This window comes from Callorhinus ursinus, unplaced genomic scaffold, assembly GCF_003265705.2.
Source record: "Callorhinus ursinus isolate GAN/ISIS: 27379988/994484 unplaced genomic scaffold, GSC_fseal_2.0 scaffold5, whole genome shotgun sequence".
Classification (NCBI taxonomy): Eukaryota; Metazoa; Chordata; class Mammalia; order Carnivora; family Otariidae; genus Callorhinus; species Callorhinus ursinus.
The window spans coordinates 37,195,780-37,213,480 of NW_027397067.1; positions in this window are offsets into that span (position 1 = coordinate 37,195,780).

Genomic DNA, 17,701 nt, shown 5'->3' on the forward strand with positions numbered 1-17,701 from the left:
CAAAAGCCATTAAGATCCAAATAAGTGAACCTGAAATGGTGCCATTTTAACACAGTGAAAGTCTATGAGCATATTTTGGATGTAGGGTTCTATCTAATACTTCTTACTCATAAAAATGTTAAGGCTACACTTGGTATTAAAATTTGGCATAATAGTCATTCTCACAATTTGTGATTTACCATGTAAAAACTGGTAATGTCTTGCATTAAATAAATTCATCCATTTAAGACACTTAGAACAGGATTTGAAAATGGTAAACACTTCACAAGTGTTAGATATTAGCAATGACATTTGTTCACACCTAAAAAGTTCTTCAAGATTCCATTGGTTTGTTTTACTTTTATTCTTTATTTGGGATTACAGTAGTAATTCCTTTGTTCTGTAAATATTCAAGGCAGAATAGAAACATCTAAAGTAAATGTGAGACTCTCTCTTCACTCCTTTTATCATGTAGGATAATATCAAATTCATAAATTAGTAAGGCCCAGTTGTGTTTACAAAACATACAGCTCATTATTAATTAATTTTATTTGAAAATGTGTGTAACTGTTGTAATCCCTTGTCAATTTGTACATAAATTTTTATGTCTAACCTACTTCATTTGAGCTCTTAGTCACATTTGAAAATTTAGTGCAAAAATCTATTAAATAAAAACCATAAATAAATAAAATAAAATAAAATAAAAACGAATTGAAATTGACATCTGTTACAGTATGAAATCTTCTTATCCAAAAACAAGAAGTGTTTTTCCATACATTCCAAACCTCAATGCAGTAGAATTATAAGTATTTTTATAGAGGTCTATACATTCCTTTTTAAACATTTTCTTGCTTATTTTATGGCTTTTAGCACTATTTAAGCAGTACATTTTCTTTCATTATATTTCCTAACAGGTTTTTGTTTACAAATAGGAAAACTCTTCTTAATTCATGTGTATATTTTTGTAACTGACCTTGTTTCTTAATTTTCTTATGGTGTGTAAAATGAATTTTAGTCAACTCTCTTGTATGATTGCATATGATCATATTATCTTTTAGTAATATGCATGCTAAAGGCTTTGTATTTTTCTCTGAGCACAGATTTATTCAGTGTTTTCATTATCCCTATTTTCTAGATATTTCTAAATTTCTGTTTTGACTCTCTGCTCAGACAGTTGTTTGAGAGGTTTGTCATTTGTTTATTTCTTTTTCTTTTTAACTTTTAGGTAACTGAGGTTTTAGGTTCCTATTTATTTTAATTTATTTAATGTTTAATGTATTACTACTTCTATTCAATCATGGTCTATACCATTTTTGCTATTAGAATTTACTGACATTATTTTGAGGCTTAATATTCGGTCAAATTTTGCACATGTGGCTTCCAAGAAGCTTAGCTCTCTGAATTTAGGGTATAAATTATAGTATGTTTACTATAGCTACTTTATTTACCACTCTATTTATATTCTACATTCCTAAGTATTTTTGACTACTTCGTTTGTCATATTGTTGTATTTATTTCAAATTTCCTGAAGCTTTTGCTTTATGAATGTTATGCTATGCTCTGGGACATTAAGATTCATGCAGAGCTCTCTTGTGACCCCTCTTTGCATTGTTGATTATATTTTGTCTTGAAGTCAACCTTGTCTAATGTTTGTCTTTGTGTTTGTCTGGTGTATTTTTGGATTTCCTTTTCATTCATGACCTTTACCTTGCCTGACTTTTTTCACTTTACCATGCTCTATCTTGTTTTACTCTGTTGAGCTCTAATTTCAATTAAACGACAGATCCTTGGTACAATATCATTTTATCACCATTGTATCACCTCAAAATTAACATAGAATCTGGTGCTCAATAATCACTGTTAAAGATTTTGGAGGCACTTTGTTTAGATGCAGCTCTGGATAAGCATACAGTTGGATTCCTTTTAATACAATCTTAGAATCTTTTTGACAATTAATGAGCATTCCATTTTTTATTGATTGATATAATAGATATGTTTGATCAATATTTTGCCACCTAATTTTATGTTATTTTTCCTGTCTTTAGTGGCTCTTCATTTTCTGGGTTTTACTCACTGGTCTATTTTCTTAGAAAGTGTGGAGGAGAATTGTCTTTCTATTAGTTAATTTACAGCCTATATTAAATATCTTAATGGAAATTTCTATAACTTTTAACAATATTTTAGCATCTATTTGTTGATTTATTAGTATTTGAAAGTAAATACCATGAAAGATAATGGAATTCACATGTTTGTATTTCTGTTCACCTTTCATTTTTCTCCTGATTTTTTGGAACTCACATAAATATTTTACATTTTCAGAGTATATTAATTTTAGAGCATATTCTAAACATGTCACATCTACAGTTGCTTACTTCTGTATTTGAACTGATTGATTCAGTATCTTTTACTGATCCTTACACATTATTACATCTGCTTTCTTGAACTCTTTATGTTTTCCCCCAAATTTTAATTTGGAAAATTTTAAAACCTTTGGACAAACAAAATAAGGTACCAATAAATAGCCTATATTCTTTACTTAGATTCACAAATATTATGTTGCCACAGAGCTTTTAACTTATATTTACTTCTTTTGCTAGTTGTTTATTTATTTTAGACACAGTGATACTTGATCCTAAATAGTGTTATCTCCTAAGAATAAAGAATGTCCAACATAGCTACAATGCTATTATTCATAATATTAATACGCAGTACATATTCAAATGTCTTTAATTGCTCCAAAATACATTTGATAGTTTTGTTGTCATTGTTGTTCTAGGATACAGTCCGGGTTCATATTTTGGTTACTGGTTTACTGTGTCTCTTAGGTCTTTTTTATTCTAAAGCTGAACCACAACTTGTATTAGTAACATTGACCTTTTAAAATTCAGGACAGTTCTAGGTAGAATATTCTAGATTCTGGACTTATCCAATTATTTTTTCTGGACGTCATTTAAATTATTCTCCTATCATCTATATTCCAATAATTTATTTCTACAGAGTTGATTTGATTCAGATCAAACATTTTTGATAAAAATATTTTATGTGATGTTTGGTTAATGTGATGTTTCACATTAAGAAACACATGATGTTATACTGCCCTATTCTCTATTTTGATAATTTGATGAGATTAATTTAATTAACCATAACTAAAATTTTTTCTTTTACTAATAACTCATAGGATTTTATACATGAAAATACATGTCTGTTGCCATTTTATATGTATATATTTTAATTATAGGATATAAACGCTTAGGTCACATCTTTTTTTATTCAGATTTTTGTGGACATTGCTCTACTAGTTTCTGGCTGTGTGGTGTTTCTGTGATGTACATGGATGGTGGTCTGATTTTTCTCCCTGAAGGCAACCTGCTTTTACTACTTAGAGAAAATAATAGTAAATAATAATCAGAATTTAACTTGGTGGTTAGCAATTATTATCAATTTTTTCTGTGATTGCTGTAATATTGGGTCTCCCTTTGAGTGTGCAATTTTTTAAAAAGATTTTATTTATTTATTTTTTAAAGATTAGAGAGAGAAAATGAGCAGGGGGAAGGGCAAAGGGAGAGGGAGAAGCCCACTCCTTGGCTGAGCAGGGAGCCCAATGTGGGGCTCAATCCCAAGACTCTGAGATCATGACCTGAGCTGAAGGCAGATGTTTAACTGACTGAGCCATCCAGGCACCCCATGAGTGTGCACTTTTTAAGGAAGCTTTTCTTCTTTCATATCTTTTAATATTATGTATCTGTTTCATCTGTAATTTCTCTTCTTATGGAATACTATTTTTTTTATTTGAGTAGAATTGACCTACACTGTTATATTAGTTTTGGGTGTATAACATAGTGATTCAACTTCTTTATACATTATGCTATGCTCATCATAGGTGTATCTACACTGGGACACCATACAACCCTATTACAATATCATTAACTGTATTTTCTATGCTGTGTTTTTTTATTCCAGTGACTTCATTCCATAACTCAAAGCCTGTATCTCCCACTCTCCTTCTGCAATACAACTGAGTATACTATATAGTCTTCATCATTCATAGTAATCATTTTCTTACTGCTGGGAGGCAATTCTCCATGGATCTCTCATATTTCTTTATGCATTGTAAGCAGAGGTATTAATTTTCTTTTTGTTTCAGACAATTTTCAAGGATATTTATGTAGCAAAGAACTTGAGAGATAAAGATAGTCTCTCTGCGGAGGAGAAGGCAGATTTGCTTGCTATCTAGTCCAATAAGGATATGTTTCCTTCTGGAGCAAAGGTCAGGCAGATTTGGTTACTTCCTATCTTAAAAGATTAGGTTTACTTAAATACAACATTCTTCCAATGTGATGGAACCCAAAGCATTTCCAACATCCAGCTGAGCTGCTATAGGGACTTGTCAGTTAAGGTAACACAAATACAGGGGTGCCTGGGTGGCTCAGTCATTAAGAGTCTGCCTTTGGCTCAGGTCATGATCCCAGGGTCCTGGGATTGAGCCCCGCATCGGGCTCCCTGCTCCGCAGGAAGCCTGCTTCTCCCTCTCCCACTCCCTCTGCTTGTGTTCCCTCTCTTGCTGTGTCCCTCTCTCAAATAAATAAATAAAATCTTTAAAAAAAAAGGTAACATAAATACAAAGTTTGTACTACTTACTAGGCTGTTAAGTATTAAGTCCTTTGTCTCTGGACCAGGAATCTTGTACTTTTTGCCAGTATCCACAAAAATATTAACTTGTAAGAAGGGTGTTATCTTAGACTTCTCATAGTTTAGTTTTTGACCCACCCATCACTTTTATCCTTCTGTCTTGTCCCTGTATTTTTTTTAATGAATATTTATTTATTTGAGAGAGAAAGAGAGAGCAAGAGTCGTGGCAGAAGGAGAGTCCCAAGCAGACTCTGCACTGAGTGCAGAGCCCAACATGGGCTCGATCCCATGACCCTGAGATCATAACCTGAGCCTAAACCGAGAGTCAGACACTCAACACTCAACTGACTATACCACACAGGTGCCCCTCTTCCATGTATTTTTAAATAATTTTTATGACAGTTTTCTATGACCCATAGTTTGGTTTTCTACCAGGTTACTTAATCTCTGAGTTTTATTTTTCTTATCTGTAAGATGACAAAAATAATAATTTTTTCTCATGGGGCATCTGGATGACTCAGTCAGTTCAGTGTCCAACTCTTGATTTCCATTCAGATCATGATCTCAGGTCCTGGGATCAAGCCCCTTGTTGGCCTCCATGCTCAGAGGGGATTTAAGGATTCTCTTCATCCCTCTCCCTCTGCCCCTCCCCCCTTTCATGTTCTCTCTCTCAAATAAATAAATCTTTAAAATAATAATAATAATTTTGAAGCAAGAGAGCTAGGTTCTTGTCTCACGGAGTCAAAGAATGAATCTCATGGACATAGGACAGTGAGTAAAGCAATAGAAGTTTATTAAGCGAAGATACAGAAAAAGCTCTCAAGAGTGAGAGGGGTCCTGATTGGGTTGCCAATGAGGGCCTTAAGGGTTGGTCTTTTATAGGAAGCTAAACAGGGAACTTAAATCCTTTCAACATTTCTATTGATATCACCATTGAGCAAGGACTATTGATAACACCTTCAATGGCTTACTTCCTTCTTAAGGTCTGGTTATTCTTTGTTGGGCCTCATGTGATTATCACAAAAAAAGACACCCACCGCACACACCTAGGGCAGGGTGGTCCAGTTTGTTCCCTATCTCTGGTTTCCTTATACTTCAGCATTTTGGGGATTTCTGTGAGCCTGATCATGTAACACACTATGTATCTCTCTAGCACCTCACAAAATTATTACAAAGATTAACTTAGATATATGTCACTAAAAACAGTCACTGTTGCATTGTAAGTATTCAAGAAATAATTGTTGATTATCTTTATTAGATTTTCATTTGAATTTTCTGCTTAAATTTTCATATTTCTGATAATTTTATTTTTCTCTTCCATTTTTTTCTATTCTCAACCAGTTTACTTTTCTTATCTGAATATGTCTTATTACTTGACAGTCTTGTATCTGGTTTTGGAGCTACATACTTTTCCAATTTATATTATGGAGATGTTGTTGACTAAAATCTTTTTCTGATGCTCAGGACTAGATATTCTGACAGAAGTAGAGAGAGCATTCAAAACAAAGAAATGCTGAAGGGGGAAAAAAGAACACATCAAGATTACATATAAAGCATTCTTGTAAAAGAGAAATGGAAAATAATGCTGAAAAGTATTATATTGGAGTTGGTTGTGAGATGTCTTGAATCTAAAATGACAACTTTAAACTTTGTCTTGTTAGCAATGGAGATTCAATGTAGGATTTTTAAATGTTTATAGCAGAAACAATTAACTCATTAACACGGTATTAGTTTATAGTAGTATACAGCAGCACACTGTTTTGCCTTCAAGGCTTGTGTTTTGAAATATGTATTCCAATCACCCCTCAGAATGGATGGAACTTTCTGGGCCAGTCGCTGTCAAATGAACAGCTTCTTCTGTTTATCCCAGCATGCTTTACAAATTTATTATTTTCTATATGAGCCAGGAAATAAAAATAATTTGGAAGCATAGTTTTGAAGGATGGTTGGGGAAGGGATAGATTAAAGATAGGGGAAATAGTTAATAAATTAATATTTACGTGAATGATGATAAAGGGATAAACTGGTAATGGGCCTTCAGATTGAAGAGAAAAAGGCTAATTCAGGAGATGGATCAAAGTTGAAATCAACTGAATCTGGTGATGGACTGAGTAAAAGAAAGATGAAAAGCAGATATAGAAAACAATACCTTGGATTTCCTGTTTGGGTAATGGGTTGGATGATAATACCTACCAGCATGTCAGATAGATTCAAGAATTGAGGGCACCTGGGTGGCTCAGTAGGTTTAACATCCAACTCTTGATTTCAGCTCAGGTCATGATCTCAGGGTTGGGAGATCAAGCTCCACATGGGGCTCGCCCCGGGCATGGAATCTGTTTAAGATTCTCTCTCTCTCCCTCTGCCCCACCCCCACTTCTTCACACTCTCTCTCTCTCTCTAAAAAAGAAAAAAAGTTAGAATCAAGAATCCAAGCAGAATGATTAATCCAACTAAGAAATGCAAATAAGATAAAAGACCTGGTACTGAAAGGAGTTGGAATGAAGAAAATCAAATAGATGGATTCAAAGATCTGATATGTATATATCCCTTATGTGAAAACGTGACTCTCTAAAGATATGTAAACCTAATGGCAGTGACCAGATGGCCCTGTTCAAATGCAAGATACCCATCTAAACCAAGTGAAGTATCAATGCAATTTGAAAGTGATTTATTAGCAATGCAAATGTCAAGCTAACTCTGATTTTCCCAAAAGCAGGATAAACAAAATAAATGAGCCATTAGGTGGCACAGGTGAGACACTCAGGCTTCAAGAACTCTGCTTTGATTGCTTTGAAAGGCAGAGAAAGGCAGCATAACAAGTTTCCACTTGAACAGAGTGTGTTTATTCAGCTTGATGCAAGTCAGAGGAAATAGCCCTAATAGTTTTGAATTGCTATAAAAGGTTGCATGCACTTGTCAAATTTTATGTGTTTAGGCCATAAAAGCAAAAGAGTCTTACAGAGGCATTTTCTTAATTAAGCAATTTAGGTATAAATTCAGGGATAGAGATGAAATGCAGGCTTCACATACATCATAGCGTGTGCCCAAAGTGACCTCTCTCCCATTTTTCAAGCCTAAGATTTCCATTTCAATTTTCAACACTAGCTCAAAGATTTTTGCCTCAAGAGAAGCATCTCCTGAACACCTCTGCCCAACACTTCTGCCAACCATTGACTTCTGGCAACTTGTACATAGTTCTGTTAGAACACTATTTTCTTTCATAATTATTTATTTACTTCTCTCTCCCCCTGTTCTGAGAGTCTGTGTTCTTGTTTTCAAAAGCAAACATTAGTACACTATTTGTGTCACCAAACCTTCCACAGAGAGATTCTGTCTACTCACAACAAAAATCAAGATAGAAAAAGATGATCCTTAATTCTTTAAAGTTCACTGAATTTTTATTGAGTTCATAGTGGCTCTTATAAATTTGATAATATAGTGCCAGATAAGTATATTAAAGGATAATTTTTCATAATGGGTAAAATCATAACTCTCATAAAGATATAAAATGAATACATATTATTTTATTTAACTAATTATTAATGACAGAATTAGATAGCTATTACAACTGGTTCAAAGGAAAAGTCAAACAAATACAAATTTATATGGAGTAAAATTTCCCCAGTAAAGAAATGTTGAAATGAATTTACAAATGGATGCAAAACTACCTTTTTCCCGTGGGAGAAGAGAGGAGGAAAGTCAATTGAACTTCCACCAGACAGAATTTATTTGCATGTCTAAGAACAAGAATTATTTTGCATTGCTATCATTTATCTACTATTTGCAATGTTGTAAAATAGCTCAAATGCAATGAAAAGATAGACTCAGATAACATGGAAAGTGTGCTCTATCTAAACAATGCACAGTTCTCCACTGGAGACTAGTGATCTTTTTTGCTTATTCTAAATTTCCTTACAATTAGAAGTATCATCTTAAAGATGGAGTGGGAAATCATATGTTCTTTGATTAGAGGATCGACCTGTGATCAAAATTGGTTTCCTCGGTTTGTAAGAATATATGTCTAACCCCCTCACAACACATTGACTTACATAATTAGCCTTTCCTTAATACAAGAACAACAACAACAAACTAGCATTAATTGAGAGCATGCTATTTGCCAGGGAGTATGATAAATACTTTACCTACAGAATTTCTTTAATTCGCAAGTCAACCTGATGAAGTAAGAATTTTATTACTCTCATTTTATAGAAGAGGAAAGCTAACATTACCAAAGGCTCTACATTGCATAACTAGCATGTGCCAGCATGGAATTCTAAGCAAAAAGCTCTAGGTCTCTGCTGCACATTGTGGCAGCCCGTAGCCATACTGGACTATCGAGACTTGAAATGTGGCTGGTCCAAACGGAAATGTGCTATAGATGTAAAATATACACTGGAATTCTAAGACTTAGTATCAAAAAAAAAGTTTTGAAAGATAATAGTTTGGATATGTAGGAGAAAAAATACTTCCCTCTACTTCCCTAGCTTTGGCGGCTGGTTCTCTGAAATAAACTGGCAACAGGCAGATTAATAGGAGAAAAGGCATACAAATTTATTAATTTTTAATATTACATAAAAAGGGGCAACAGGGAAAAGTGAATACCCCAAAATGTGATGAGATTTGAGAGCTTCCACACCTTCTTAATGGAAAAAAGGGAGAGGACGCAGGCAACTTAGGAGAGAGAAAATGATTTTTAGGAAAGGTGAATTAGCCCTAAAAGGAATAAATGGGAAATATGATAGTTGTGAAGTTTGTTTGGGTGTGGTATCGAAATCTAGTTTCCTCTCCTATGATAAGACTCAGTCTTCCCAAATTGAGGAGACTTAGGCCAATTAAATTCCTTTTGGAGGATCTGTCTTTAGGCAGATGAGAGAAGTTCAGAACAAACTTTGACCTGAATTTGCTCTTTTCCAAGTGCCTTTAGCTCAGAATAACCAATATACCAAAGCAGCATAGTTTGGTGTGCCATGTTCTAAACTCTTTCAGATAGATTGGGTTAAATAAAACATATTATTAACTTTATCACCTGTTTCTTTTCATCTTTTTAAACATGACTACTAGAAATTTTAAAATCACCTAATTGGCTCACATTATATTTTTATTGGATAGCACCACTCTGAAACCTGCATTCTTGAGTAGCAGACTTGAATGACAGAAAGTTTTGTCAGCTTTAAATATAAAATAGCCAGTTAGTTTACTAGCAAAATGAATTTATTCGGGAATAATAGAGGAACTGCAATTCAGGACATGCAAACTATCATGAACCATAGGCAAGTCAGAAGAGAAAAAGGGAAGTTCAGTTTTTGTTAGATTTTAGGAAGAAATTGGATGGGTGGTCTTGAATAGAGGTTCATTAGAGAAAACAAGATTTTGAGCTTGTGGCAGTTTCTCATTGGCTGCAAGTTATGGTTAGTGCATTGTTGCTGGGACAAGAAGGGATCTTCTTTCTTTTTCTTAAAAGTGGGAGATAAAATTCCTAAGTGAAAAATGTCCTCCCATATCAAAATAATTCTTATCTTCCTTCTTCCTGCTGGTTATGCAGGCTGCAGGTAGTACAGTGGTATGTGCATGAAAGCTCCCCCTTTAGGGTTTTCCAATTCCATTTTAAATGAGGTTTACTTTATTTATTTTCACAGTTGCCAACAAAAATCATATGAGTTTTTTTTTTGAAGCAACTGGATGTGTTCTAGTTTAAGATGGCAATGTAGGAAGATCATGAACTTACCTCCTCCCATGGACATAATAAATCTGCAGCTACATATGGAACAAATTTTTCTGTAAAAACAAAAACCTGAACTCAATCAGAGCAGGAAAAAAAAATGAAGCTAGCTTAAGGGACTTATGGTATAACATCAAGCAGACCAACATTTATATTATAGATGTGTCAGAAGGAAAAGAGAAAGAGACAGAAAAATTATTTGAAACAATGAAAGGTAGAAACTTCTCTAACCTGGGGAATAAAAGAGGCATCCAGATCCAGGAAGTCCAGAGTTCCAAAAAGATAAACTAAAAGGACCCACACCAAGACACAATGTCAAAATTTAAAGACAAAGAGAAATGCTTAAAAGCTGCAAGAGTAAAGATAACTTGTAACATAAAGAGAACCCCCATAGGATTATCAGCAGATTTCTCAGCAGAAACTTCACAGGCCAGTAGAGAGTAGCATAATATACTCAAAGTCCTGAAATAAACAACCTTCCAACCAAGAATATTCTATCTGGCAAAGTTACCACTCAGAACTGAGGAGAGATTAAGACATTTCCAAACAAGCAAAAGCCAAAAACGTTCATCACCTTTAAACTCGCCTTCTAAGAAATGTTAGAAGAACTTCTTTAGGCTGAAAAGAAAGGGTGCTACTCAGGAGGAAGGAAACATATGAAATATAAATCTCATTGGTAATGGTAAATATATAGTAAAGGGAGCAAATTAATCACTTATAAAGGCCATATAAAAGTTAAAAGACAAGGTAGTAAATAATAACTCTAACTACAATAATTAGTTAAGGGACACACAAGATAAAAAGATGTAAAATATGGCACCCAAAACATAAAATATGGTGGTGGGGGAAGAGTAAAATTGTAGCACTTTAGAATGCATTCAAACTTGTTGTTATGAACTTAAAATAGATTTATAAATATGAGTTGTTATAAGTAAGCCCCAAGGTAAATCCAAGCAAAACCTATAAAGAGAAGTAACAAGTGCTGGTGAAGATGTAGATAGAAGGGAATCCATGTGCACTGTTGGTGGGATTATAAATTTGTACAGCCACAATAGCAAACAGAATGGACGTTCCTCAAAAATTTAAAAATATAACTACCATATGATCCAGCAACTCCACTGCTGGGTATTTATTCAAAGAAAAAAAAAAACACAAACTTGAAAATATATATATATATGCACTCCCATGTTCTTTGCAGCATTATTTACATAGTCAAGATATGATAAAAACCTGTGGCCATCAATTGCTGAATGGATAAAGAAAATGTAGTATATATTTACAATGGAATACCACTCAGCCATAAATAGAAAGAAATCTTGCCATTGACAAAAACATGGATGGATCTTAAGGGCATTATGCTAAGTGAAATAAGTCACATAGAGAAAAACAAATACTGTGTGATCTTACTGATATGTAAAATCTAAAAAAAGCTCATAGCTACGGAAAACAAACTGACAGATTGGTGGTTCCCAAATGTAGGAGATGGGGAGATAGGTGAAGTGGGTGAAAGGAGTCCAAAGGTACAAACTTCCAGTAATAAAATAAATAAGTCATGGGGATGTAATGTACAGCAGGGTGACAAAAGTTAGTAATACTGTATTAAATATTGGCAAGTTACTAAGAGAATAAATCTTAAATGTTCTCACCATACATAAAATTTTTTTTATAACTATGTGTGATGATGAATGTTAACTTGACTTATTGTGGTGATCATTTCACAATATATACAAATATCAAATCATTATGCTATACACCCCAAACTAATATGTTATATGTCAATCATAACTTAATAAAAAAGTTCATTTATAAGCTTTCATCCCACTTATATCAATTTAATTCATTTGTCCTTATAATTATGCTTGAATGCTCATGAAAATTTATGAGACATTAAATACAAATAGCCTATCATAATTTATTTTTTTGCTAAATCAGACAAGTATCAAAATATTATAGAAGCAAAGAACCTAAAAAGTTAAACATAAGGCTTTTCTCTTTTGCTCTCTTTTTACTGTTTTCATTCATTTTTTATTGCTCATTTCAGTTTATTCTTAGGTTGGATTTACAATATTATCTTAAACATCTACTAGAGATAATATTATCTTATTCAACTAGTAAACCCAACTAGAATAAATGTCTGCTCATGTTACACTTAATGTTGATGACTCAGAAGACATATCCATGTTTATTAAACCAACAATATTAAACTAATCTTACTTGTCAAAGATTTACTCACACCACTTGTGAACTTGAAAAATATTTAGGTTGGTTTCTATATTTCTAGGAGTTTTAGAAATATTTAATTTAAATAAGTGGTCATTTATCTCTAATCCAAAGTGAATAGAACCCCTTTAAAGGATTTTATAAAATAATTTTTAAATTTCATCTGTAGCTATATATACATAATATATGCATACATACACCATACATTAACATATAAAAAATACAGAGATCTTATAGTTTTTATTCTAGCATTTTAGTCCTGAGTCAGTAAAACATAGTAATATAAAAATCACTGATTTATCTCCACTTTATCTTTTCATCCAAATTGTGTCTGACAAAAATGTGATGAGTTTACTTATTAAGTAAGGGATAAGTCTCTGGCCAATATTTGTGAAGACTTTTACGACTTTCTTTTGCCCTGATACGTAACCTCATACAAGCCATAGACTACCTTTTAGGCTGAGGAGACATCCAGTAGCTGTCTGAATGTCTCCAAAGCCATCTGAGTAGATAAAATATTCAGTTTATTTCCAATCAACCTTTTTTCCTTTCAGCGTCAGAAAGTTACTTCTTCCCTGAGTCCTTTAAGAGCCGCCAATATTGGGGCAAGGACCTAACGTTTGAATGACAGAGTGGCTGGAATAGGAAGGGAAAAGTTCCAGCAGGGTGCACACAGGAATGGAGGAGAGGAGTTTGAGGAAGAACATATTAAAGGATTCAGAGGAACTGGAGCAAATATCAAAGGCAGCAGTAAAAGGAGGAAGGAGGGACAGAGGTGATGAGAAGGGAGAGGTTTTAGAGAAGTCAGTTGGTAGTGATCTTGTTACAAAGAGGTCACTGTAGTTCTAAATTATCTTTACTAAAACCATGCTAACAAGAAAGGAAGCAGACAAAATTGGTTGCTCATATAGTCAACAGGGCCAAAAAGGAGATTCTCAGCTGTCTGAGAATCTCCCATGTTCTTAACTAATGGTACCTTTATAGTTATAAACAGGGAAACTTGGGACTTTAACACAGCTTCTGTTGCTTACTGTGGAACAGAGCCTCCTAGAAACAAAGAGGCCTAGGACTCTAAACCAGCCTCTGTTTGCCTACCACTCTGAAGCAAATCTTACGAACAGCTGCTTGCCTGAAACTCTAACCCAGTCTTTTACAAACAGAGAAACCTAGAAAGCTAACTTGGCCTCCATTCATCTGGGACCCTAACCCAGATTCTAGAGTAGACTTAGAATCTTAGGAACCAAAATCTGTCCTTAGCAGTTTCAATAGACATTTGTCCAGAGCAACGGTTTAAGAGTTGGACTCAGCAATGGATCCCTGATCAATCAATCAGGAATGAAGACAAGAGCTTCAAATGTACCCACTTAAGGGCCTGGGTAAGGGATCCAGGAGTCCAGTGATAAATGTGATCCTATCTGAATCACAGCACCAGAACTGCCAAAGAGAAAAACAGAGCTAGACAATAGTTTGTGTAGTAAAAACAGATTTTATTCAAGGTTAGTACAGCAGGGGAAAAGAAACCTCATAATAGAACTAAGCTCAGTTCTGAATACAGCATGGGCAAGTGCGAGTTTATGGCCAAGGATCAGGGTTGGGAGTCAGTGCAGGAAAATTTACTAAGAGGAAATATTAGAGGTAAGTAGGATTCTGGATGAATTGATCTCACAGGATCAGGATTGCTGAAGACAGGCCAGGTTGATCAGATATCATCAGCTCTGGTGATGGTGGAGGATGAGGAACCTGATCAGATATTGAGAGGGATCAAATATCAGACATCAATAGAGGGAGGTTCTTGCTAGACTGACTTAGCAGAGTTTTTGCTAAAAACGGATTTTATAAGGAAGTACATAGATGGGCCAAGGAGAAGTTTCAGAAGCCTGACTGAAGTTTGTTCAAGCAAAGCATCTTTGTCAATGACATGATTAAAAATGTTTCCTCTTTCAAAATATCTGTTATCATTATTGTAGCCACATGTAATTAGCAGAGAATTTTCTGCTTAAATTATAAAATCTTTTAATAATTTCACCCTCATACAAGAGTAGACAATCTCACACTTACTCACCCTTAAGTACCAATAGGACTGATAACACCAAAGAGGGTAGCATGGGGCTTGAGGTACATCGTAGCAGGGAATAAAACACTGTCTGTGCGTGGGGTAAGGCCTGACTTTTAAGTCCCAGCTCCATATTGGCTAACAAGTAACTGCCTGAGCTGTGATTTCCTCATCTATAAAAAGGAAAACATTTAACTTTGAGATTTTTCTGGCCAAAAGAATTAATTAGCCCTGTAATCATTCTGGACCTTCACCTGTTATCTTCTGTAACATGACTTAGAACAGCTGTTCTCAAACTTGAACATCATCAGAATCACCTGAATGGGTCTTAAGCCTCACACTGCAGGGCCCCAGCGCCAGAGTTCTTGATTCAGTAGGTCTAGGGCAGAGCTAAGAATCTGCATTTCTAGTAAGTCCCTGGGGATGTTGATGTTCCTGGTCTAGGGACTATACTTGGAGAAGTACTGTAATATGGCAACATCACAGAGCCATTCAGAAGGCCAGAGGCCGCTAACTTCAGGGCAGAGTGAACTAAATCCTATTCAAGAGGTTAACTGAAAGTTAGTGATTTCTTAAGCCTCTTTATGAGAGTGATTCTCATTTGTATGTTCCCATCCAGGAAGGAGAGAATTTAGAGCAAGAATGGCATTAATGATTGCTTTTCCTGCTGGCATTTTGCCTTTCTTTTAAAGAATTGTGCATCCTAAATGGAAATGTCAGCTCATGTTCTGATTTTTTTATTGGCTTGGTTTGAACCTCTACCACACTTTCAAATGGGAGGTGGGCAAAGTCTCCATTTACAATATTATATAATATTGTAAATTTACCTATGTTTCTATTCATGAGTTGATGTACTATATTTTACTTTCAAAGAAAGGTCAATGATAAAAGGAATAAATTTCCCCCCTTTGTTATTTTAAAATTTTATTTATTTTTATATTATTACAAAGTCGTCTTTGTGCCTTTTGGGGTAAAGTCAGCTTGTCCTAATTACATTTATAAAATAAAAGCTTCCTCTGTTCCCCTAATGTTTCAACATTTTTATTGCTTCGCATCTGGATATTTTTAGGGCCTAATATGCAAGTTCATGGTTCTGTGAGAACACCAAATGACTGTGCAAATATGCATTAAAACAGTGGGAATTTGGGTTACCTTGTCCAGACAATGCTGACAGAAGCACTGTACATATAAAATGGCAAATATGATTTTTAAAACAATAATAATGGCAAATACATTTACTGAGCTGGGAAAATAATGTGGATTGTTTTTGTTATTGTTCTTTGTTAGGTTTTGTTTTAATAAGTTTACTAGATATTAGTAAAAGTGCTGTGGCCAAGAAATATGGGTCATTTGGCTTAGTTCCTTTTCTCAAAAATAATTCAACCTAAAATTATTAAAAATGTTTATATTTTTATGTTAATTTCCTCTGAAAGACTCCAGTTAAACCTGACATTTGTGCGAAATGAAATTAGTAGATATTCATATTATTTTTTTACACATAAGTTATAAAGTGATTGTAGTTGTTCTTAAATCAAACTCACTTATTTGGAATTATCAGGAAAATGACAGTCAATTACTCAGATGGTTATGATTTAGTCAAAATATCAAATTGACAACAGATTTTGTTTTGTTCCTATTCTTAATCTGAAGTTTGGTTTATGTGGATATCATCTATTCTCTGGTATGATTAATAGTACAACTATTTTAATACTTATTTTTAAGCTTCAGAGCTTTCATGATTATTGTCCCCTATCCTCATCATTAATAATGGCCATCTGCACTTCTTTTCCTTTAATGAGTGGAGTGATTTTACTTTATCATCAGTATGTTCTGGGAATAGAACTGTTAATGCTATACTCAGACGAAAAAGTGCCTGAGGTAATTATGGAACCCAACTGAAATTTCAAAATTAAAATATTTCCCCAAGCTTTGTAATATTCATTTCAGGCATAAGCTCACCACCATTTCTAACTGACAAATATCCAGTAAAGCACTTCTATCACATCAATTCTTTTTTGAATACAAAATGAATAAAATCAGTGAAAAAAATAAACTCTGCTATTCTAATACTGTTATTCTAACCAGGAACCCAATTAGAGCTGAACTTTATTACCTTTTAAAATGCCTTTTACTTTTCCTTTTTTATAATTTAAAGTAAACCTGGAAGTAAAAAAAAAAAAAATGAGCCATACTTGCTAGTTGATAATACCTAGTATCAGGACTAATGTCTACACATTTTGGCTATGTCTGCATAATCCTTTAAAGGTCACTGTTTCTTAATAACCTGAATTCTCTAAAGGCTAAATTTATGTTCTATAGCACCAAATAATGATTTTGGCTCTGTATTTCTATTGTCTCAAGTCTTTTATTTATATCTCTTAAGATCTATTTTTACTCACAGCATTTTTTTTAAGATTTTATTTATTTATTTGAGAGAGAGAGAGCACATGAGAGGGGTGAGGGTCAGAGGGAGAGGCAGACTCCCCGCCGAGCAGAGAGCCCAATGCGGGACTTGATCCTGGGACTCCAGGATCATGACCTGAGCCAAAGGCAGTCTCTTAACCAATAGAGCCACCCAGGCGCCCAGCTCACAGCATTTCTGACACCAAACTTCTGGGCTTTAAGCTCTCCACCTATATGATCAGATAGGTGGGTTGAGCCCAAATCAACCAATTTCCCAATTCTGCAGATACCAACTGGTTATTCTATAATTCAGTTCAATTCTGACACGACCTAGAGTTAAAGCAGACCCCACAGGTTAAGAGCTCAGTCCCACAAGATGGTACTCCATTTCAGATGTTAATCGTATATCCTGGACCTTTTGTACTTCTGACCAACTGGTTATAAACCAGGAATTCCCCACAACCTCCTTTTCAGGTTCCATAACTTGCTAGAAAGGCTCACAGAACTAAAAAAAAAACCTGTTTACTTACTAGTTTATTACAAAGGATACAACTCATGAACAGCCAAATAGAAGAGATGTACAGGGCAAAGGGCCCAGAGCTATTATGCCCTTCCTAGGGGCACCACCATTTCAGCACCTCCTTGTGCTCACCAATCCAGAAGCTCTCCAAATCCTGTAGTTTAGAGTTTCTATGGAG